We start from the raw sequence: 15,279 nt of genomic DNA, 5'->3' as shown, positions 1-15,279 counted from the left end.
TATTAAAATGACGGTCCACTGAGGTTCTCTGTTAGTTGCTTTGTCAGTGGAAACCAAGACTATTCCTCTGGGATTGACTGACTGACTGACTACTGAATGAATGAATGAATCAAGTAAGCAACCATTCAAACATGAGTGCTTGCTGCTGTGTCAGGAAAGATACTACACTGTGGAGATATTTTTACCTGGCCGAGGGATATTTTCTTCTTGCTACTTGCTGATTTGAGGGAAAAAGTAACTTTGGTAGAAGGGTCCCCAAAGAAACGAAGCTATTTTAGGAGATGGATTCATTCAGTAAGTGATTATGTGGACGAAGCACTGTACTCAAATTTGGGGTACAACAGAGTGAGACCCAGACTATCCCATTAGGAGCTGACAGTCTCTCATGGAGAGGGAAGCCGAGAAATTTGTCTGGCCCAGTGACTGATGGGGTGGGCCCACGGAACCAGCACCTAACCCAGTTTGGGGAGTTCAGGGGTATTTGCCCTGAGTCATAGGACGAGTAGGAGTTGCTAGATTTGGGGTAGAGGTGAAGGGCAGGGTTATATAAACAAGCCCTGAGGAAGTTCTCATCCCAGTGGCCTCCTGAGCTTAGTTCCAGTTTTAGAAACAACCCCATGTTAGACCTTGAAGATTAACTCACCCCAGCTGGGGCAGGTGCTGTTACCAAAAGAGCTTCGAGCTTAGCTTTGTGCCATAGGCTGGCTCTGCGCTGGCCAGAGCTCTCCTTGGGAGAGTGAAGTTTAATTGGGGCATGCCCTTATAAAGGGTGACTCCTGGGCCCACAGAGATGGAAACCATCCTCACTCCTTAAATGACTGACAGGCAGGGACCTGAATCGCACCCACCACTTTGACTAAGGTAGATGCCAGACAAGTACATGTTTGGGGCTTTTCTCCAATATCACATGGTGGATGAAATGGGAGAGCTGCCCGGTGAGAGTCAGCCGTAGGTGCATGGGGACAGGAATAGCTGTTCTTGTGTCAACCAGGAGGCTTTTTTGTGTGTGCATGGAACAAAGAAAAGCAGCTCACTTACTGCTCTGGCTAAACTTCAAACATTTGTGGTTTTTTTCCTCCTCCTAGGAACATTTTGTTCATGCTAGTGGTTAAAAGGGGGACAACTTCCACACAAGTACAGCAGGAAGTATTTAAGTTAGACAAAAGGAAGGACTACTTGGCAGAAGGATTGAGTACAGGACTGGGTTCTCAGGGGGATTATGGAATCCGATTTTCACTCGTGGACTTTCTTATTAAATAACTTAAATAATAGGGTTGGCAAGGCATAGGCCTCCATCGCATTTTTCAAAAGCCTGTGCTTTGGGATGCAGACGAAACAGGACTGACTTGTGACCAGGAAGACCCTGAGCTGGCCTTGGAGTTGGGATCAGACATGGAAAGAAGAGCGGGGAGGGCCGTATGGAGAGAAACAGGGATCAGAGCAGGAAAGTACAAGGGACAGCGGGACAGAGCAAGTGGGGTGACTTGGCATGTGTTCTCTGAAGCGGGGCACGGGAGGATAATGTTAGCAGGTTATGTGAGGGCTGGGTCATGGAAAGCCTGGAAGGCTTGGCCAAGGAGTTTAGATGTTACTCAGGCAAGCAGAAGCCATTTTTTTTTCCAGGTTTTTGAGCAGGAAGGAGAAATGATAGAAATGGTGCTTCAGGGATCATGGTCTTTTAGAGATCGAAGGGAACTTATAGTTCAGTGTTTCTCAAACTCTAGTAGCATCTGAATCGTTTGGGGGGAGGGGAAGAAGTGTTTGTTAACATTCAGACTCCCAGGCCCTGCTCCCTGAAGTTCTCATTTGCAGAATCTGCAATTAAACTGAGACAACCTGCAGTTAAACAGAGCCACTGGTGGTTCTGGTACCACTGGTGTGACACCTGCCCTGGGAGAACAGTGTTCAAGGAGCCCAGGCAGGGGAGACTCTGGTGAACCCACAGAGAACCAATGAGGAAGAGAATCAGCTCCAAAACACGTGCAGGCCCAGAAAGCAGGACTTTTGACAGTACCAGTCCAGTAGGAACTTTTGGTCCCCCTTTCTCTTGCCCACCCCACACTCCAGTCTTGGAGGGCCTTGGAGCCCCGAAAGGAGAAAATGAGAAGACGTGAGAAGTGGATTACAATCTCTTTCCTGGACAGCGGCCTCTGGCCACGTGGTGCTGGTAAATATTTAACCAGCACATCACTATTTTTTAACCGGGCACATCAGCTCTCCCAGGTAAAAAGCCCTGCCTTGGACAACTTCCTATTCCATGTAAATGCTCCAGCATGGCCATCTCAGGCTGCTAATGTGGTATCACTGAACAGAGTGGGAAGAGAAGCCCGCAGCTGTGAGCCAGTGGGAACCGGAGCCTCCTCACCACGGCCCCTAGTGAAGTCATGCCCGAGCCAGGCTGGTGGAGAACCATGTAGAATGAGCTCAAGTTTTCATCCGGTGGCAAGAGGAAAAGTCAACCCCTTTCAGTTTGGGGATAATAAGAGACAAAAGCAAAACTGCATTTTGGCAACATCCGAAGGAGGGTGCCTGTCCAACGAATGGGCTACACTGAGAACTTTTATCTTTAAAACTGTTAAGATACTTAATGATATATATATATATATATACACCATTAAGTGGAAATACAAAGCTGCAAGGTACATGTGGAATCTCAGCCCCCAAACTGAGAACCACAGGTGCAGTTGATGAGGTTTGTTTTGGAGAGTTTAGTGTCCAAAACAGATGTTGCCCAAAGGAAGGCATCTGTCTCACTGATTAAAAAACAAACAAATAAAACCTCAAAGAGGCAACAGTGGTCCAGGAAGCAGCACCAAAGATGCGGCTACGACAGGTATACTGTCTTACACCTCACAGGTCTACCATGAGGATGAGACGAGCAAACCTGTTGGAACCCGTCTAATACACACAGCAGGTTTATAGTCCACAGGGTCTAGTTTTTCTTCAGAGCGTCATTGTTTCAGTGATGTTGGGTTATGTCCACTCCGTCAGGGAGCCTCACCGGCGATAATAAATGCAAGAATAGACTAGATTCTTCTATTTCGGGTCTCTTCACCCCTCCCCTCTTGCGGAGGCGGGTCACAACTGAAGCCTTAGGGAGCCCCAGTTAGGGGCAAAGCGAGGACCTTCCAAGTCCCTTTGCAGGTGAGGAGTGAGTAGGGAGACACCAGAATCAGTTTTTAAATGGGCTCCAAAGTGCCCGCCGCTAATAAAAACTCGTGTGTAGCGTGAGCGCCAACCGGGACCCCGGAAGCACAGCTCTCCCACACGGGCTGTCGGAATAACGGGCTCTTTGCGTGTCCTTTCCTATTCCAAACGGTGCGTTGCTACCGCAGGCCCTGCTCGCAGGGAAATGCTGCCTGTCCCCGAGAACGGGTTCGGAGCCACCAGGAGCGGCCATCGGTCGCGGCTGCTCGCAGTGAGGGACTTACTGGGTCCGGCTGCAAAGCTACGTCTGCAGACCGGCGTCGCCTGTTGCCGCAGAGCCCGCAGAGCCTGGAATGCGCCCTGGCTCCTGTTCTGCAAAGATCGTCTTTAGGGGGACGGGACGGAGCCTGTGTCCAGCGGAGAGGACAGGCCCCCGGGCGCTGTGGACACCGTGGGAATTGGTGGCACAGTCGGTCCGGGGACGCGGGTCCGGGGCGTCTCGCCCCGCGCGGGGCTCACGTGGGCTCGCGGGGCGTGGGGCTGGGCAGAGGCCCGGGAACCCGCTGCTGGGACGCGCCGGTCAGCCCGCGGCGGGGACAGGAGCGCCAACTCCGTGTTGGCCTTGGCGCTGGCGGTTTTACGACTTCACGCAGCTCTGGTTTCTTAGCACTGAGTCTAAAATCCAAACCCCAGTCGTTCTGCACGCTGCAGGCTTTCGGGTGAGGAAGTCTGAATAATGACTCATCCTATCGAGAGTCTGCGTCGGTGTATACGTGGAATCTAGAATCAGGAGACTGGATGGGATCCCAAAAGACGCGAGGATAGAGAGAGAAAGGGAGAGAGAGTCCCCAGCCCGCTGCAAAAATGAAAGGATGGAGCGCGGACAGGAAGGGGTTAAACCGCCGCAGGCTTCCGCGCAGGCGCAGGCGCGAGTCAGCCGCGGCGGGCGGGGCGGGGCGGGGCGGGGCGGGGCGGGGCGAAGCGGGCGGAAGCCGGTGAGAAAGACTCAATTTGTCTCAGCTGGGGCTGACTGTTGTCGTCTCCCACATGGTCTAGCGGTTAGGATTCCTGGTTTTCACCCAGGCGGCCCGGGTTCGACTCCCGGTGTGGGAACGCCAACCTTTTAGAAAAATTAAGGTTTCCTTAACAAGGGAAAGGTGGGTCTTTTTAGAAAGAAAACACTACAACCCCATTTCTGAGCAGCCTGGGGAGGTAGAGGCTGAAGGCAATCGGGTCGAGCGAGTGGGAGGGTGCAACCTCCCGGAGCTCCGGGCCTCAGGCGGCGAACCGAGTGGCGGTGACTACGCTGAGGTTCGCTTCGGAAGGACGGCGTCAAATCCGAAATTTATAAAAAGCGGGGAGCCACCCCGTCCCGCGCTAACATGCGTGTTCAGTTGGTTTTCCGGCCGTAGTTTTCCCTTGCATTGCGATACGGAGCAGAGGACGAAAAGTGCTCTTCTTGGAAGGAGAAAGACAAGACCCACTTTAGGACTTTCTGGGCTTTCAGTTGCCCGAGCCCTTCCTTTGAGGACAGCAAGACTGTCAATCTATTATTACTGTGTTTGCGGTGACAAGAGTTTGCTGAAACAGTTGTTGGGGGTGGGGAGAGGAAAAGCGAAAATTAGGTTATTACAAATATTGAGGGATGAGCCAATGACAAAAAGCAACGTTCTTCTCACACCCTAACATATGTATTTGACACATCCTGTTTAAAAAACGCCAAGAATGCGTGATGTACCCAACGAGAATTAGAAGTCTCGGTATTGATGTGACGAGACAGTTTCCAGCTGTGCGGGCGGCCGCTGCCGGCGTCCTGACCTCGCTCACCTCCAAGTCCTTGTGTTTGCAAAACCCGCGGGGCATGTAGAAAGCAGCTGCTTTCCCACTGGTGTTGAGCTCTGCAAGTCCCCCAGTTTGTTCCCAGACTGCCATCCACCCGAGAAGTGACTGTGAAAAAGACGTGGTGACCATGGGACTTGGTTTGACATTTGCTCTCTCTTTACAGTCCTTTGGGATTTTGAGGGACACAAAAACAAATGTCATCCTTCATGAGAAAACACGAAGCTAACTATATGCAGATTCCAAATTCCTCATAAAGAGCTTGGAGGAGAAATCCATCATCAGCTGGCAATCTGTATTTATCGAATCAAGTAGGACAGAATTGAGGGGCAAAAAGAAAGCCCAACAATAAGAGGTAATATTTATTTATTGAGTATGTAAAATGAACCAGGCTACATGCTTTACATACTCTTTTCAGTTTAATCCTTATTTTGTTATTAGGTAATATTATGTCTGTACTAACCAGGGGCCTAGTAGGAAACTGGTGACACATTCTTAGCAGAGAGTTTAATAAAAGGACTATTTAGGGCTTATTTAGGGTTTAGAGAGGCAGCAAGGACTAAGGGAGTCGGGAAGGCTCCTGGGCCTAAATGGGGAGGGAGGGTAGCTGACGGAGAGGCTCGTGGTGAGGACTGTGCTTGTCTGGTGTTGTTGTTGTTTGTTTTAAAACTTGCTTTTGCTTTCATAGAGCAAGTGAGTTTCATTCAAATGAAGGCTGTCAAATCTATTCATCCTATTAATCATTCATTTTCATAAAACAGATTTTAGGCGAAACTTTGGATGCCTGTGATACTTAAGATGCTCAGAGCGCAGTAGATTTTTCTAAACATAGGCACTTAATAGAAGGAAAAGGTTCACTTTGTGGGGAGATGGTTGCTTGAGTTGCATTTGGTATTTTTGCAGTTCTTCTTTTTTATAAAATTTTGTCATAATTCTCATTAATCATCTTTATAATCGGTCTTTAGATTCATAGACTGAGCTGCAAAAGCCCTTAACAGTCATTTAATTGAGCCCCTCATTTCACCCATGATGCATTGGATCTGGGGTTTTATTCCTCTGGTTTCCTGGCAATGGACTTCCACACAAAAAATGGAATCTCTGCATGGTGTGCTGGACAGATACCACTCCCCCCAAATCCTGGCTTCAGAGAAGTGTAGAGAGAAGATGAATTTTAAAAAATTCTGTTGTATCTTGCTTTTGGTCAGTGTTCACAGGAAACGTACATGAACACAAAACAATATTTCTGTTTGAGTTTTTTTTTTTTTAATGCAGCATATAAACAGCTCTAGAAAATGATAATCTTAATTTTTTGGGATATTTGAAATAGCCATATATTCTTACTATGTTTCCATATCTGCATACAGTTATCAATTCTGAGGGATGCTGCATGAATATCACTTTATGCCCATCCACATAAATATTTATACTCATATATATTTGTATGTATGTTCCCTCAAGGACATATGCTTCATGCCAAAAATATCCTAAATAATTGCAACCTGAAAACTTCATATTAATATAGGAAAGAGAAGGTAAATACGGGTTTTAACTCACCAAAATTGTAAAACTGAAGAACTTGGAAAAACACCGAATACTTGGAAAATCACTGGAACAAATAATCAAAAAAATCAATTTGCAAACACCTAGAAGACCACAGGGTACTGGGTAATCATCCCACATAGCTTGGTGAAAAACAAAGCTTATCAGATGAATCTAATTTCCTTTTGTCACAGAGTGACAGGCATGGTAGATGGGGGGAGCCGTCAAGATAATCTATCCTGATTTAAGAAAGTTTGGGATTTCTATTTTGTTGTGTATGCATGAAGAAAATATAAGTATGGCCTTTGCCCTGTGGCAGTGACACATTTAAACCGAAGTTCACAACTCAGCTTCACCCAGATAGGCAACTTACTCTCAGTCTGTGCAAAAATGGCCTCACTCTCCTTCCCAAGTCTCTTTTGCCTGACTTCCTTATTTTTTTAAAAAGTATCATTCAGGTTCTGTTTGCACAAATCGCTTCATCTCTGTGTTCCTTAGTTGCCTCAGCTCTAAAATGGGGGTAATAAGAGGACCTACCTCATAGGCTGGTGACGGTCAGATGAGATAATGCCTACAAAGTGCTTGGCCCAGTTCTGAGCCAGTGGACGCTGGCTGCCATCACCACCACCACCACCACCACCACGTTTAGTTCCTCTTTCTTCCCTACTTCTAATCACAGCGTTACATCTGATTTCTACCTCTTCAGAGGCACCCACACACCATAGTTCTTATCTATTTCCCACACCACCGTGCTGGGTCAGACGGCTTGTTCCTTGGACTATTGCAATAGGCGCCAGATTGGTTTCTCTGACCCCCATCTTTTCAGGCTCCGGCGTGCTGCCTCTCACAGCTCGGAGCCAAGCATGTTGCTCCCCTGAGCCTCAGCTTCGGGGGTGTGGCCTGCCATGTGCTCCAAACCTGCCTTTGCAGCCTGATTCCCACCTCTTCCCTCCATGCACCCCAGGTTCCAGCTGACTTCTCACTATGTCTGTATCTGGCCTTTGCTCATTTTCTCCTCCACTGAGATACTCTGATGGCCTTTCTTTCAGTGTCTGCATCTTGTTTCCTTGCTCTAAGGCCTGGTTCCAGTGTCTCATCCTTCATGTAGCTTCCGTTACCTTTCCTGCCAATGGGAACCTCCTCTGGTTCTCTTTAGCGTCCTGTGTACTTCTCTTCTGATACAATCTCCCCTCCAAGTTCAGGTCTTAGCTTAGAAGTTATTTTCTGTGAAAGCCCCTCCTGCCCACTGACATTGGGTGACATGCTTTGCTCTGACGTTCCCCTCTCATTGCCATGGCCCCACTAGACTGTATACTCCAAGGCCAGTGCCCTGCACACACAGTAAACACTTAATAAATATGTGTTGAGGGAATGTGGGAGCCGGACAAGGACTGGATTGTTCCAAGAAACACCTTAGGTTTCAAGTTATAGAAAACCACCGGAATTAGTTCAGGCCCTAGAGAGACTCATTGACTCACTTATATACCCAAACTGGGGGAAGTGCAGTGGTGTGGCCGGGCTTGGGGACAACCAGAGCCAGTGTTCCCTCCCTCTGTTTCTGTGTGTGTCAGATTTATTCTCATCTGCTATGGACCAGCTGCTTCCACAGGGCAAACGATCTGGGCACTGCCGCCCCCACGCCCATTCCTCACAGCTTTCCCAACCACCAGGGAAGGCCTTTCCTTGGTTTCCGATGGAAAGTGCTGGAGAGGAAAGCAGCCTCCGCAGGGTCCTGTGCCATCTTCTGGTTGACGTGTGGGGTGTTATGAGTAACAGACCTCCTTAGAACCACATGGTGGAGAGGAAGGAGAAACGGATTAAAACTGAGCCAGAGAACTTAAATAGTGGTGATGGGTGCACAACTTTGTGAACACCCTAAAAACCCCCGAACTGTAAGAGGCTCGATTTTCTAGTATGTACATTATATCTCAATTTAAAAATAGTGAACAAAATTAAGCCAGAGGTAAAGTTTTGCTGGCAAAATAAGCATTTTCACATTCTTTTCATCTGAGCTATTCATTTATTCAGCAAAATTTATAGTGTGCCTGCCACGCGGCAGCACTGATCTAGGTTTACGTTTTAGCTGGGGAATCGCACAGACACAAACACTCCTAAAGCAGGTAAGAAGTTTGAGTTTCATTCTAAATGTGATGGGAAACCGCTGGAGGTTTCAGCACGAGAGGTCCAGCCCTAGGAGGAGACACCCTGAACAGAGGGACTCAGGGTCTCCAGGACTGATGCTCTCTGGTGGCAGCACCAACCACATTTTCGTAGGAAGATAGGAATGTTTGATCCGATCTCTGGAGATGGCTTCCACAACCTCATTTTCAGAATTTGGCAACTTTGTCATAAAATAAAGTTTCCTTGTGGACTAACCTACATTACGGTATACTTTGCTTTTAGCCCGTTTGCCAAAGGTGGCCAAATTACAAAGTTTGAGGGCACAGTCCCAAAGATGGCCCTCACTTCTGACACCCACTGCAAGTTGGTGGGGGTAAGGGGGACGGGGATTCCTTAAACCACTCTCAAGATGGATGATGTGTCCGGAGGACCCACAGAACTCACTGAAAGCTGTAGTATTCCCAGTTACAATTTATTGCAGGGAAAGAGCACAGATTGAAATCAGCCAGAGGAAGAGACACATAGGGCAGAGTCTGGGAGCGTTCCAAATACCAAATTTCTGTTGTCCTCTGTCCCCGTGGAGCCAGTATACATTGCCCTCCCAGTACTGACATGTGACAATATGCATGGAATATTGCCAAGCAGAGAGGCTCATCTGATTTTCACTGGGGCTTCATTATATAGGTATGATTGATTGATTGATTGATTGTCCGTGTGATTGAACTCAGTCCCTAGGTTGAATAATAACAAGTGACTCAGAGCACCCCACCCCCCCGGTCACATGGTTGGTTTTTCTGGCAGCTCCAGCTCCCACCCTGAAACTATCAGGTGTGGCCAGCCCCTACTCTAAACAAGGACACTCCTATGAGGCACTAGATTATGTCCCAGAAGCCAAGGGCAAAAACCATATGTCTCTGGGCAAGGCTGTGTTCTTGACTACGAGCCATTTTTTCCTAGTTTTCCTCTCAATGGAGATGGAGGAGACAGGATTGGTTATTGCCTCAAACTGTTTGCTGAAACATAAGCAAGTGCTCAGGGCAGCCGCTCATCCTGGCTCTGGTCTCTGCCATTTTTCCTCCAGACTTTCTAAGACGAAGTTCCAAAACGAGGGGCAAGGGGGGACCGTGGGGCCCCGCAGGTTTTCTGAGGCCCACACTCTTTGGCGGGCTGCCTCACATCGCCATGCTCTGATCCTAAAATGGAAACGAGGGGCCCTAGGGGTATGGGATGCTGGGGATTTCTGCCTCCTCGGAACCACAGGTTAGTCTGAGGGATGGCACCTGCATTAGGATTCCCGCTGGAAGTTCGAAAGCAAGGGTGCGAACTGCGCCCGGAAAATGGGTGCCTGTCAGGATTAGTCCAGATCTTGCAGCAAAAACCAGGTGTCTCTGGGCAAGGCCGTGCCCATTTGACAGTGGACCTGGGGAGTTCACCTTCTTATCAGGGAATCCCCCTCCCCCCCACACCCAGTGGGTTTTAGTTACAGTGTCCCAACACCTGCTGCAGTCTGGTGATGTCACCGTCTACCCCGACTCTCTCACTGTGTATAAACTTAGCAAGTCTATTTGCCAAAAGGCAGCCCCCCCCCCATTTATTTCTTGCCTCTGGGTGCCTCTCTGTCCAGTGCTATCTTCCATTCTAAGCTCTAATACAGGGTTGAGGGGGGTCTGTAGGCGAAGGCAGGAGATTTCCTGAGTGTCAGATGTGCTCAGGAGTCAAGGTGGGAACCGTGAAGCTGACAGTTATCAGAAGCTGGAGTAATTTTCCATAACCTCTGCTCGTTAATGTCCTGATTGGCGTTAATGGATTCACGGGAGGTGGGGAGAGCAATGCACTCAGGGCAGTGAAGGAGGGTAATCAGAATTTGGCTATGGCTCAGCAGTGGGGTGTTCAGGGAGGGGATGATTTGTTGACAACCCCAAGACAATAAGCATCCCCAGAGAGACCGAGAAGTGGAGCAGAGAGAATGACATTTGTCTCCTCTGACAAATTCAAGGCACCACTGGGACATCTAAATGGAGCAGTTTAAGAGCACAGGAAATCCAGGCTGCTGGAACACCTGTGAAAGTAGACACCTACGAGGGCAGTTGTCATTTTCAGGCAAATAGGAGGCCTAGGGGTTTTCTAACTGAACAGGGCCTGGCTGTTGTAAGCAGTGGGTGCTGGAAAGAAAGGAGAGCCATGAGTGTGGGCATGGGAAGGTGAGAGGGGTTTTGCGGTGTATCTGGCCCGCAGTGACAGAAGCAAACCTCTCGATCTGCAGTGACAGACATCTCAAGGGGCCTCCGGTCCCCTCGCAGTTGTCATAGATTTGATATTGATTATGATACTTTTCTGGCAGATGGCAGCAAAGTACCTGGGGGAAGGTGTGACTTTTTCTACTTTGTGCAAAGGTGCTATATAAGCTGGCAGAAGCTCTGGGGTGCTTATTACGTTATTTCTTTTTTAATATAAGTTGCCGAATAAAGCCTGTAAATTTTCCAGTCCCTTCTGATCTTGCTATGTTATGTGAAGAATCAAAGACTCTGAGCTACTGATTATTTTGTAAATTGGGCTTTTTGCATATGCTTTGTGTGTGATTGTGGATGCCCTAGAAAGGAGAGTTGGTACAAATTTCCTGGAAAACCGTCCAGCATATTTACACATATGAAGAGCCATATATGTGTCTCTTCATTTTATCCGGTAATCCCGCCTTTAGAAATCTACATGAAGGGAAGAGTAGTGAAAGGGCAAAGCTAGAGGTTTATGAACAAGGGTGTTGTTCCTTACAGCGTCATCTATCATTAAAAATATTTGAAATGAGAAAAAGACCCTGCAGTAGGAGAATGGATGGCCAGAGTGGTGCATCATGTGATGGAATATTACACAGCGGTATTATTTATAGCCACGATATTTAATGACACAGAAAAAAGCAGGATCCAAAACTCTATGTGTAGTTTGAGTCCAACTTTGTATTACATATTGTGTGTAGAAAGAAGCAAACACATCCATGAAAACAGAAAGGAAATATACCAAAAAAGTTAACCGTGGCTATATCTGAAGGGTAGAATTACAAGTCGATTTAATTTTTTTCCTTACACTTACTTCAATTTTGTAAATTTTGGGGATTATCTAATTCCTTTCCTAATCAGTAACCCATTTCCCTGAAATGAATTCATGTAACTCGGGAGTCAGTGTTGAGTGAAAAATAAAAGGTCCTGTAATGCTGTCAGCTGCCCCCCAGCACAAGGATATTGCAGAGCTGTCAACCTTCTGTGCGCCTTTATCTGTTGCTCGCACCCTTTAGACTTGGGTTTCTGGGCCGACCCCTGCCCAGGGGGGAGGGGGACGTGGGGGACAATGAAGAGATGGCTCCAGGCCTGCTGTGTCACCCCTTTATGCTCTCACTGGGGGGATGTGTGTGGGTAATCAGTCTTTTCATCTGAAAACAAATCCTAGATACCCTGGGCCTTGGCACAGAAATGCCATTTTAGCTGTACCCGAAAAACAGACAAACAGACAAACAAACAAACAAACAAACAGGAAGCTCTTTTCTAGTGTTTAAAGACTTTTCAAGCACACCACCTGGATCTGGTCCGGTCTTCTTCATCTGGTAACTTCCTCTTGCCTTGTTGCTCTTTTGCAAATGAAAATCAAACTGTTGTTGTTTTAAATATTTTCCTGTGGCGTTTGGATCCACTCCTCTTCAGCTGGATGTAAAGGGTCCTGGGGAGATTTGCCAAAATGAATTTGTATGTCAAGAATCACGATAATGTGAGTTCTTATTTGAGGGTTAGCAGCAATAACTGGTGTTTTCACCAGCTGGAAAGAGGCCAATGTCAGACATGACACAGAAAATCATGAAAAGGGAAAATAAAATTCATTCCATGTTAGGCTCATATTAGGCTTATAATAAAAACAAATGGAAACCCTGGCTATTTAGCAAGGGTGCTTTACCTTTTAAACATGATCTTCTGAGGACACGATATGAATGGACCTATATACATATACACAGATGTCATAGGAAATCATTCTGCTTCCAAAAAAGTTAGACCGAAGAGTTCATACGTTTCCAGTCTCCTATTCAATTACTGTTTTTCCTCAGGTTGTGTCCCCAAAGAGACCTATGGGGGGACGTGGGGGGCATAGCAAGTAAAACTATAGCTCTTCTCTCAGGTAAATGAAAAAACGTAAATGTTCTGCCACAGAAAAGTGAAAAGCGGTTATGTGAGAATGATAAGCATAGGAACCTAAGGACTGTGTTGATTCAATGTACTGACGATAACAGTTTGCCATCATGGCGGCATCAAGTCAAGTTAGATGCTGGAGCATGGAGGGTGATTGGCTTGGGAGTAGGAGGTAGAGGGGATGCAGAGACTGGAAGAGAAAACCGAAGCTTCTATTGTTCCGCCTCCAGACAGACGGAGCAACAGTTGTATTTCCTTGACTATTTTGGGGGTGGGCGGGCGGGGGAGGGGCAGGACTCCAGTCAGTTGTGTGGGCTTTTAATTTGTTTGTTTTGCTTGTTTAGTTTTAAGTGATAAGGTGTAAATATGTGTCCCTGACATGACAGTTGAATTCCGGTATAGACACCTGAGGTCCTCTGTTCCCTTTTCTCCCCACTGACTTCTTGCTTGTTCTGCCCAGTGCTGAGTTGGGGTCAAACAAATCCATTCATGCTGGGAATCTTCTGAGGGACCCAGTGTGCAGCCAGTGGTGAGATTCTTTTTCCAGTCCGTGTCACAGATCCATCCTCCCACTTCTGCTTGGGCCACAAGCCACTGGCAAGTAGTGAAAGGATCTCAAGGACAGGTACTGAGCAGCAGACATGGCCCAAGGGGCAGTGTAAATTCACGGCTTACTTTCCTGGGGAGACCCAACCCTCTCCGGCGAGATTTCAGCAAAAGCAGACAGATGTACACAGCCAGCAGGTCTGGTCAGAGCACCCTGGCTACTTTCACTAGCCTTTTTTGAGCACGAAAGCTGGTTCTGCGCACTCAGCAGTTGCCGGGCACACAGCTCGGAACCAAGGCCTTCGCAAATTCTTTTCACTTCACCTCATATGCCGAGCCCATGCTCCTTTTCTGGCAAGGACACTGGAAAATTCCCTGAACGCAGAGAGCTGGCTCTATTTCCTTGCAATTCTACTAAGTGCTGTGTCCGTGCTGGTGAGAATGGAGCAGCCCAAACATCTCCAAAGTGCTGGCATCTCACACAAAGGGCGCCTGGGGCACCGGTGACAAGAAACAGAGTCCCACATTTCAGCCTGGAGCTTTTAGGGTTTAGAATAACCCTGACACCGAAGGTTTGGTCACAGTGGCTGCATCAACTTGGGCCCTCCTGGGACTTTAGTGGGTCCCTGAATATTTTGAATATCTTGGCAAAGCTGTTCCTGACTGTGTAACCTTTATTTTGTCACCTGCAATCCTATGCTAACAGCTACTTGTTTCATAGAGACATAAAACTGAGGGAGAATCAAATAGCCCGGGGAAAGACTTCAACTGACACACAACTTGGGATTGATTCAGCCAACGTGTGATCTCGGGGGACATCCTATCTGTTCTTCAAATCCCAGTTCTTCATCTGAAATAACAATAGAAAATGCAGTGCCTACATGTTAGGTCAATGTGAGAATGGCTGAATGAGCTAACATGCAAGGTTCCCAGCGGGAACTCCAAGATTCCTACCCTCCCCTTCCTCTCTTCTTGCTCTCTGTCCTTTTCTCCCGTCTCTGGAGCAGTGATTTGCAAACTATTTTAACTGCTGGAACTTAAGAAAAGTCAAATAAATATGTACATAGAAGGCAGACATAGAAAAGCGATGGGAAGGGAACACCGGGTTTGTTCCCTCTGCTTCTCCTTGGTAGATGGACGTTTCCGGCAACCTAAGCGCCATCGGGTGGTCTTGCTCATTCGCTGGGAGGCCCTAGGGGTTATGGACACACATTCACACACCCACCGGCTTGCTGGCCCCTGCGCAGCTCCCCGTGTCCCCTGCTTCCCTACCCCCTCCCAGACCTGGCAACTGGAGTCTTCCCATGGGGGCTGTGGTGGGCCTGGGGTAAATAAAAGCCCTTCGGGCCAGAGCTCTTTCCCTTCTGGAGGGCAGCCGGGGTGAGCAGCCCGAGAGCTCTCGTTTGTTCTTGTCCAGCAGTTTGATAAGAACTGTGTGAGTTCTTGTATTGTGTCCATGTGTCAGAAAGTGGGGAGGTGCTCAGTGTTCCCCAGGGTTGTGTGCTTACCACATTCTTCGTGGCACATGGAAAAAGCAGGTGGAGTGAGGCATCCTGGTGCAAACGGGTCAAAGGGTAAATCCCAAAACACTCGGCTGTGAACTGGGCTCTCGCAGGGCCTGCTCCTGCTGTGTGTGCCTCTGCGTCTGAGGTGGCCTCACCGGAGGCTGTTCCTGCAGGGATGGCCTCTGATGGCACGTGGCTAGCCAGAGAAACCCCCCACGGCCACAAGGGCTGCAGCAGGTGCACCGCCGCCCACCCTACATGACTTGCCCTGTCCCCGCCTCCTTCTCATGTGGGCCCAGGATTTCCTTTCCTGCGGGACCCTCCCGAACCTTGGGAGAAGTGGTACATCCCTCCCTCCCAGGGAGCAGGGACATCCAAGGGCTGGGAGGAGGGCTTCTCCCCCTTTCCGTGGCTCT

At 48.2% G+C, this 15,279-nt stretch overlaps 1 non-coding gene across 1 annotated transcript; it reads left to right on the top strand.

The window, feature by feature from the left end:
* The first annotated feature begins 4,188 nt into the window (after positions 1 to 4,188).
* Positions 4,189 to 4,260, top strand: TRNAE-UUC (transfer RNA glutamic acid (anticodon UUC)). Its single transcript has one exon. It is a non-coding gene; the product is annotated as a tRNA-Glu (tRNA).
* The last annotated feature ends 11,019 nt before the right edge of the window (positions 4,261 to 15,279 follow it).

This window comes from Rhinolophus sinicus, chromosome 16, assembly GCF_057876585.1.
Source record: "Rhinolophus sinicus isolate RSI-liver-muscle chromosome 16, RSI-T2T, whole genome shotgun sequence".
NCBI classification, from domain to species: Eukaryota; Metazoa; Chordata; class Mammalia; order Chiroptera; family Rhinolophidae; genus Rhinolophus; species Rhinolophus sinicus.
This window is presented reverse-complemented; position numbering and strand designations above follow the sequence as displayed.